At 58.1% G+C, this 9,189-nt stretch overlaps 1 long non-coding RNA gene across 1 annotated transcript; it reads left to right on the forward strand.

The window, feature by feature from the left end:
* Nucleotides 1–2,855: 2,855 nt before the first annotated feature.
* Nucleotides 2,856–7,003, forward strand: LOC121022808 (uncharacterized). The gene is made up of 3 exons (XR_005787115.1): nucleotides 2,856–3,534; nucleotides 5,663–5,782; nucleotides 6,510–7,003. It is a non-coding gene; the product is annotated as an uncharacterized LOC121022808 (long non-coding RNA).
* Nucleotides 7,004–9,189: the final 2,186 nt, after the last annotated feature.

Genomic DNA, 9,189 nt, shown 5'->3' on the forward strand with positions numbered 1-9,189 from the left:
GAAGGAAGGAAGGAAGTCAGGAAGGAAGGAAGGAAGGAAGGAAGGAAAGAAGGAAGGAAGGAAGGAAGGAAGGAAGTCAGGAAGGATGGAAGGAAGGAAGGAAGGAAGGAAGTCAGGAAGGATGGAAGGAAGGAAGAAGGAAGGAAGGAAGGAAGGAAGGAAGGAAGGAAGGAAGGAAAGGAGGGAGTCCGGATCTCCTGTTGAAGGGCCGTGAGAACAGCACGGGTGGTGTAGCAGCTTGGGGGTGTCACACATTCCGTCTAGCCCACCCCTCGCTGTCCTGACCCCAGGACCGGAGCCACAGGCCTCCCTGGGGAAGTCTGAGAGGAACATTTCAGTACGTACTGGCAGTAGTATCTCAGATTTCTATCATGTTTCCTTTTTCCTCATCTACTTGTCGTGCGTTTTGGACACGACAGTGGGTTACGTAAATCGGTCATTCTGTCCTCCAGATGTGGTCCATGTAGTGGAACACAGGAAGCTCTTGTCGGACAAACGCTGTTCTCCTCCACACGTGGGAGCTGACTGTGGAGGATGGCCGCCTTCACCTGGCAGGGACAGCAGTATACCTTGGCCCACTGGCCTGGGACTTGTGTCACGTCTCTGTTCTTGTCAAAGTACAGACCTCGGGACCCCCGATTACCCCACAGAACAGAAGGCCAGTTAAGTCTGCCGATGGCACGGCGGTGATCAGACCTGGAAGGAAGTAACAAATGTCCCGATGCCCTTAGGAAGACACTTGAGGCTGGACGGTGGGAGATAAACCCACGAAAACCAAGGACCCTGCCCTCTCAGTGCAGTTTAAGACGCCCTGAGGCCTGGGGTTGGTTAAGGTGCTCACAGCTGCTGTGTGCTCCCCCTGCCACAAGGAGGGAGGCCTCATTGGATTCTGGAGGGGTAATATACTATGTTTAGGGTGCTGTTCTGAACGGGCTCACAGGGACAGGTCCCTGGCAGGTTTGGGCCGCCTTCCGGGCCTCTGCACCACGGCTCCACAGATCGAAGGTGTTTAAAGGGTCCGTGTCAGATGGGGATGCCATGCGGAGTCTCTGGCAGACCAGGCCTGGCATTTGGGAGGAAGGTCATGCCCTCGTCTGAAAATACCCACTCTGTTTGGACACTCGGCCCCTGGTTCTCCACTGGGCCTTGGTGGGGAGTGACAGCTAGGCCGGGGCCTCGAGGGACACCAGATCCAGCCGTTACGCAGAGGGGGGACACCAAAGGCTGGTGGGTCCTGTGTTGACACACGGCCCTCGCAGGAGCCCCCTGCTGGGATCTAAAACTGGGCCCCGTGTGCCAAGGGGACGGGCAGGGAGAGACCCAAGGGGCGGCCGCTCCAGGTTCACAGGTGGCCGCTTAGTAAGCAAGAGAACTTATGTGCGAGGCTCCTCCTGGGCAGCAGCAAGACGACGGGATCCCCGCACCCGCCTCCACATCTGACAGGTTTATAACGAGGCCTTAACTGGGCTCGGTCACGTCTACTGTGCACATCATCACCTCCAGGCTATGACCTTGAGTAGCCTCTGGGACGGGAAAGGCAAGTGGAACCCGCGTTCCAAGGACGGGGCGGGTGGCAGGGGTGGGAGGAGCTCCCAGATGCCGGGTCCAGGCTTCTCGATGACCTTCCCCAACATCCGGGGACACACACTTGTTGCCAGCTTGGGTGGCTCACACTGCAGCCACAGCGCCATCTGCCATGGACCGAATGTTTGTGTCCCCTCCCCCCAGTTCTTATGTCGAAGCCCTGACCCCAGAGTGGCGGCATCAGGGGGCGGGGCCTTTGGAGGGGACGGGGTGGGGGGGAGGGGATGAGGGTGAGGAATCAGTGCCCTTGTGAGAAGGGACAGGACAGAGCTTGCTTCACTGTCTCCCTGCCCCCGGCGGCACGAAGACACAAGAGAAGACGGTCGTCCGCAAAGCAGGACGCGGGCCCTGACCAGACGCCACATCCGCGGGCACTTTGGTCTCACACCCGCGGCCGCCAGAGCTGCGGGAGACAAACGCTTGTAGTGGAGGCCACCGTCTGTGACATATTCGTAGCGTCACATCCCTACCATATTTATACCACCCAGCCAAGACACCGTCTCCCCCACAACGTGCACCTACGGCCTTCCGGGGCGCCCCACGTGCAGGGGACCGAGGACAGGAAATCCGTCCGGTGGGCGGAGCCCGGAGTGGAAGCGGCTGAGCCTTCGCCTGTTCGTGGGAAGGGGCCGGTGGTTTGTTCGGACGTCCAGGACTTGGAAGCAGTCAGTCGGGAGGGTTGGTGACAAGGACGTCAGGGGCAGACTGTGTGGGTGGACCTTTCCAAAAGGGCACGAAGGGGTGGACGACGGGACCGGCCGGGGGATGTCGTGAGTCACGCCTGCTGCTCGCTCCCCGGGCTCATGGGCAGAGCGGTCACGGCGGCCGGGAGCTCCCCATGGCCTCAGATGGGGACCGTCCTCACCACGGCTGAATGGTCCCCACCACTGCTGGGGCCCGACTCGCCGACACCAGAGGCCAGGCAGAGCCCCCAAAACAGACCCTTCCCCAGAGGGAGAAGCCAGGCACCAGTGTGGATGGTTGACCTCCTCTGACCCAGACCTGGGCCTGGAGCCTTTGGGATTATCCGGGCTCAAAGGCCTGGAGGAAGAGCCCGCGTGGGGGTGGGCACAGGGCCTCCTCTATTCTGTTTGTCTCTGCGCGCCCCCCCCCCCCCCCCGGGGAGCCCAGAGGGGACACAGAAAGATCCTATCCTCTTTTAAAGTCACGTCAGGGCTATCTAAGCAGCTCGAGTGCAGGACCCCTGCCCCTCCCCTGGCCTCCCACCCGGGTGCAGGGGTGCAGCCGCGAAGCTCCATCCACAGCCCCCCAGCTCTCTGCACCCCTCCTCTCCCCCAGGACCCCCTCCAGGCTGTTGCCTCCTGTTGCCAAACCCAAGGTCACACGTCCTGCGTCTTCCTGCTCCCCCTGCCTGGCGCTCCCCTGGCTTCCTCCTCGCCTCCCTCCCCTCCCTCTCCATCTGCTCTGGGCCCTGGTCTTCTGCCCTTTCTCGCTTTCCTGTCTCACCCATGTCTCTCGCCCATAGTCACCTCTGCCACCCAGACTGTTCCCTGAAGCCCAGGCCGTCCACCAGCTGGCACCTTGACGCGTCTCCTCTGCATCCAGGGGCACCTTTGATGCGTCGCCTCTGCACCCAGGGGGCACATCGAAGCTGCGGTGTCCAGACTGCACTCCTGATGCCTCCCCCAGGCGGCTCCCTGCACGACCCTCCGCGCTTAGCTCCACAAATGGCAACCCCCCACCCCAGGGCTCAGACCCAAGTTGGGGGCACCCTCGACCCCACACCCATGCCTGGTTCGGTAGCAAGTGGTGCTGCCAGCTCCGCCCCCAACGCACATTCTGACACCACGCACTCCTCACCTGGCGGTCAGGAGCTTCCTCGCTCACTCACCGTCTCCTCCGCCTCTCCTTTGCCCCAGCCCGGGGGAGGTGTTCCAGCAGCCAGAGCGGTTGCACCCCAATACCATCAGCTTCTGTTCGGACCCTCCAGTGAGTAAACGACTCCCCGTCACCCGAGCCCCTGCCACCTCCCTGACTTGACCTCTACCTACTCTCCTGGCCACCCCCTAACTCTGGCCCTGTCTACTTGCAGGCTGCACACTCTGGGCCTGCTGCACCCCAGGACCATTGCACCTACCATCCTCACTCTCTGCAATCCTCCTCTCTGTAATTTGCACACGGCTGTCCCCATCCGAGGTCTCAGTGCATCCTAACAGAGAGATCTCGCTTTCCTCTCTGTTTACACACCACTCTCCCTACACGCACCAGAACTACGAGCGCCTCCCTCCTTTATTCTCCCCTGCTCCATCCAGCCCCAGCAGGATAATATGCAATTTGACATTTCCTTCTGCATCTCCAGGAAGTCTCAAAGCTGGGGTCTCATCTGCCTTGTGCACAGAGGCCTCAGTAATACTTTCTGGATGCACGTAACTTTGCTATTTGTTTCCTCAAAATTTTTAAATTGTGCTAAAATATACATAACATTAAATGTACCATTTTTAAGTGTGCACCTCAGTGGCATTAAGTGCATTCACAAATGCTGTGCAACTATCTGCTCTCCTCTAGTACCTTTTAACTGGTCACTTTCAGACATTATTCACTAACTTCCATTACGCTAGATGAGGATAAGCTCTGTTATAACTCTTCGCTTGTCCTTTCCCACAGACTCAATATAGAGAAAACTCTAATTTGAATCAATAGGCAATATTTATGCCATTTTGGCTAAATATTGTTCATCCTAGTGAACAGAGAGTGTATATTTCCTTCCTTGTACAGCTTATTGTTTTTCCTGGAGTTTGTTATTGCTGCATATTCTACTTGCATCAATTGCTATCCTTTTATCTTCAATTCTTTCCAATTGTTCTACCCTATTGTAGTAGTTTTCTATTGCTGCTATACCAAATTGTCACAAACTGAGTGGTGAACAACTTGAGAGACATGGGGACCAATGGAAAGTCCTAGAAGCATCTCTGTGTGTCGGTTGGAGCAGATCATGGAAGCCCTCCCATGAACACAGTGCCAAGCCAGGGACTGAGCATAAGTGAGGAAGAGCGTTACAGGGTTTCCGCCCTAGAACTGGAAGATGGTGCGCACCAGGGAGGAGGTATGACAGCAGCAGGTGTCACCCGATGGATATATGACATTAAGGGCAAAGGCACAGAATCAGTACCTGCTCCACCAGAGATGTACCTCCTTGGCTCCCTTCGTCCCTGGAGTGCAGGGCCACCCAGCTTCGTTTGGCACTCTGCCCCAGCATACAGGCCCTCAGACAAGCAACCGCTCTGAGACCGGTTAAGTTCTGCAGTAAGCGTTTGCCTGCATGACACCAGACAGCCAGAGGTGTTTCCAGAGAAGGCCAGCCTCCAGCTGAACCTGGAAAGAGAGGGGGATATGCGTTCCTAGGGGGAAGAAGGGGGACCTGAAAAGTGGAGGAATATAAGGAAGGGCCAGCTGGCCGGCAGGGACAGCCAGCACAGTGAGGTGTGGCTGAGGGGCACACCTGGGAACAGTGTTGGAGCAAGGCTTGCATCAGCAGCCCAGGGCAGCACCATGGAGCCCGCAAGTCAGGCTCAGCCCCAGGGTAGGAAGCAAATCTGATGGGATGGGCACCCCAGATGGCTTGTGGGTAGGAAGGGGCTGGGTGTCGTGACAGTCAGGGGAGTCAGCCGAGACAACCCAGGATGAAACACGGAGAGGGCAGGAGGAGAGGCCACTAGAAGGTTCTAGAAGGACAGCAGGGACACCAGCCTGTGTTTGTGTCTGAGCCTGGGCCGCCTGCAGCCCCGAAGCCCACACCCAAAGGGCTCTGAAGTGCCTCAACAGCAGGCCGTGGGCATTCTGGGCATGTGTTCTGTACCTGAAAGGCCAGTCCCCGTGGTCACTGCCGGGCCCGGGGGGCGGGAGCCCACAGCCAGCATCTCGGGGAGGGACAAAGGCAACAAAGACGGCAGCTGGGGCACCAAGCCTGTCCCCATGCAGCCAGCCAGCCTCTCCTCCCCCAGAGTCAGGCCAGATGGAGCAGCTGGGGCCTTGGGGACTCAGGGCCTTTGTGCCCTTGGTCCGGTGACAGCCACAAACCATCCATCAAACTGAAGGACCCTCATTTAAATTCTAATAGGAAAGGGGCCAGGAGGCAGGGGCTTCCCTGGGACTGCCCTCCCTGCCTCCCCCGCTGACCACCCTGCAAGCCAAGAGCCGTCCACACCAGCATCGCAAGGCCCCACAAAGCGGGGCGCATGTAAGTGGAGGGGGGGGCTCTCCTCTGGGAAACTCGGGACACGTGTTTTTGGTGGCTTTCCCAGGGACCCACGTGAATCGTGCCACCTGCCACAGGAAGAGCAGCAAACTGCCCGGGTCAGCTGGCGGAGCTGCTCCCCGCCCCCCTCTGCACCCCCCCCCCGCCCCCGACACTGGGGGTGGGGCTCTGAGGCTGAGGCGGTAGACGTGCGTCCCAGGAGGGGCTGGATTTTCGGGGGAGCTGTCAGTCCAGCCGGCATCTTGTTTGTTGAGTTACAAATGCCCGTTCCCCTGGTGGTGGCGCCCCACGCTGGGGTGCAACTGTGTGCACCGGTGACCGGGGCAGCCGCTCTGCCCCCGGGGCTCCCCACCACCACCACCACCCCCACGGTCTCTAGCTTAGCCTCAGGCCTTTGCTTTCATTCGGTCCAGAACGTGGGTGGTGGAGAGGGGTGCCAGCGGCCCGATGGGCAGGGAGGGGCCCCGAGGCAGCAGCGCAGTGGGTAAGGGTAGCCTGAACACAGGGTGAGGGGTTTGCAAAGCGGGTTCCGGCGGGCATGGCAAGGACTTGGAATTTTATTGCAAAGAAATACGCAACCCAGGCCACATCCCGCTCCTGCGGACCCTCACCACCAACCAGAAGTGGGGGTGAGGGTGACGGGAAAGCCACAGACAACTCTCAGCTTTCTTTCTGCCTAAACAGCTGGGTGGTGGCTCTTCATTTACAGAGACAGCGTGGCTGGTGGAGCCGAGCCCACAGGGACACACGGGGAGCCGTCTTTCTCCAGTGGCAGGTGACACAGCTAGGACGCAGCTCACGAAGCCACGCATCCACCCTGCGGCACCCTGGGCGGATCAGGGCCTCTCCTGAAATCAGAAAGTGCGCTGCGGCCTGACCGACTTCAGTCCCCCCGGGTCAAAGCCTTTCCTCCCTGCCCGACACAACCTGGGCTGGCGCCTCCGGTGGAGAAGGGGGTGGGCTCCTCGCCCCTCTCCTTCTTTCCCTGCTGCTTCTCTTGATTGGCTCCCCCGAGGGGATGAAGGAGGAGGGCGGGCTCCCCTCCTGCCACCCACAACCGTGGCTGCCCCCATGATGCTGTCTCCAGCAGGGCCCCTCCCCGGCAGCGTACCCACGGCCTCCTGCTGCTGCTTCCCCGAGCCACCCCTATTGGACCCCAGGAGGGGCTCCCCAGCTGCCTGGATCGGAAGCAGGGAGCCCTGTCCAAGGCCGGGCCGGGCTGTGCAGCGCGGGCGCCCCCCACCCGTGTGCGGTGGCCGAGGGCCTCTCGGGAGGAGTGGACTCTTCCCCACAGGCTTCTGGGCCGTGTTCTTGAAACACTGGCCGGCTGTCATCTCCAGGGGCCTTATTCTAAGGCTGATGCTGAGGCGCCCGGGGGGCTCAGTCAGTTGAGCGTCCAACTTCGGCTCACGTCATGATCTTGCAGCTTATGAGTTCGAGCCCCGTGTCGGGCTCTGTGCTGCCGGCTCGGAGCCCGGAGCCTGCTTCGGATTCTGTGCCTCCCTCTCTCTCTGCCCCTCCCCTGCTCACGCTCTGTCTCTGTCTCTCTCTCTTTCAAAAGTAAATAAACATTGGGGGCGCTTGAATGGTTCAGTGGGCTAAGAGTTTGGCTCTTGATTTCAGCTCAGGTCTTGATCTCAGGGTCGTGAGTTCAAGCCCCACGTTGGGCTCCACGTTGGACACGGAGCCTACTAACAAAACAAAACAAACAAAAGTAAATAAACATTAAAAAAAAAGTTCTGGAGGTGGACGTTGGGGACCACAGCACAAGACGAGAATGCCACTCACTAGAACGGTTAAAATGGTATCTTTTATGTTATGTCTATTTCTCCGCAGTGAAAAATCAGCAAACAGACATCAGTTGTTGACACGCTGGCAGCAAACCATGGGAAATGGGGTTTGGAAACGAGATTTACAAAAGCGTCAAAAATACCCAATACCTGGGAAGCTAACAGAAAACGTGTAAGAACAGTGTTACGGCACTTTCAGGGCGTTTGACGACCGTCACTGAGAATGGGGAAACCCACCATCTTCACGGACCGGAAGACTCAGTCTCGTTGGGGTGTCCGGCCCCCCAAGCGTTCCACCCACGTCTTACCGCAGAGTTTGGGGGGATACGTGTGATGTCTACCGAGCGAGTAGGGCCGTGGCGGTGGGTCTCTGACGCCGTGAGACGGAGAAAGTGCCTCTGCGTTCCTGGTTCCCTGGGCTGTCACCATGAAAGTCTTAGTGCACTGGCGTGTGTAACAGACCGCCCAGCGCAGGGCCCCTCGCCTGCACACACCAGCCTCCTCTCCGGCCAGGCTCGCTCGCTGACTCCAGTGGCCTTGTTTCATTTAGGCAGCACAGAAACAACCCTGCCCTCGCCACGCGTGCGAAGCCTCCATCACTCTAGACGAGGAAACAGTGCTTCGCCTCGGGTGGGGGTGCAGGGGCGGGAGACAGCAGCGTGTGCGCGGCTCCTACGGGCTATTTGTGTCTCCGCTCCCCCGTGACACACTCCCTGGCTTTGTCTTTCACATCCTCATTTCCCTGGTGTGTGGGTGTACGGCCGTGTGATTGTGTGTGTGTACCTCTGTGGGTATGATGATGCGTGTCTGTGCACATGTGTCTGCGTGTATCTCTGGTGGTGTGTCTGTGACTGCGTGTGTACCTTGGTGTGTGCCGTCATGCGGATCTGGGTCTGCATACAAATTTCTGGGTGTGTATCTGTGATTGTGTGTGTGCTTGTGTGTACGGCTGTGTGTGTCTGTGTGTGTGTCTGTACAGATTTCTGGGTGTGTGTCTGGTTGTGTGCATGTGTGTGTGTGTACGATTGTGCATGTCTGTGTACTTGTGTGTGCTTATGTGTCTGTAAGTCTTTCTGGGTGTGTGTCTGACTGTGTGTGTATCTCTGTGTATTATCATGCACGTCTGGGTCTGTGTACAGATTTCTGGGTGTGTGTCTGATTGTGTGCGTATGTGTGTGTGCATGGCTGCGTGTGTCGGTGTACATGTGTCTGTACATATTTCTCGGTGTGTGTCTGTCTGTGATTCTGTGTGTATGTATGTGTGTATGTGTACAGATGTGTATGTGTGTCTGTCTGTGATTGTGTGTGGGGGGGATGTGCGTGTCTGTGTGTCTGTCTGTGTGTGTGTGCATCAGATGGCTGTGTGTGTGTCTGTCTGGGTGTGTGTGTGATGGCTGTGTGTGTATGTGTGTATGTGTCTGTGTGTGTGTGTGTGTGTGTGTGTGTGTGTGTGTGTACGGCTGTGTGTGTCTAGGTGTGTGTGTGTCTGTGTGTGTGTCTGTCTGTGATTGTGTATGTGTGTGGGTGTGGGTGTCTGTGTGTCTGTCTGATTGTGTGTGTGTGTGTGTGTGTGTGAGAGAGAGAGAGATGGCTGTGTGT

The sequence above is a fragment of the Herpailurus yagouaroundi genome, unplaced genomic scaffold, assembly GCF_014898765.1.
Source record: "Herpailurus yagouaroundi ecotype Mexico unplaced genomic scaffold, PumYag 438, whole genome shotgun sequence".
NCBI classification, from domain to species: domain Eukaryota; kingdom Metazoa; phylum Chordata; class Mammalia; order Carnivora; family Felidae; genus Herpailurus; species Herpailurus yagouaroundi.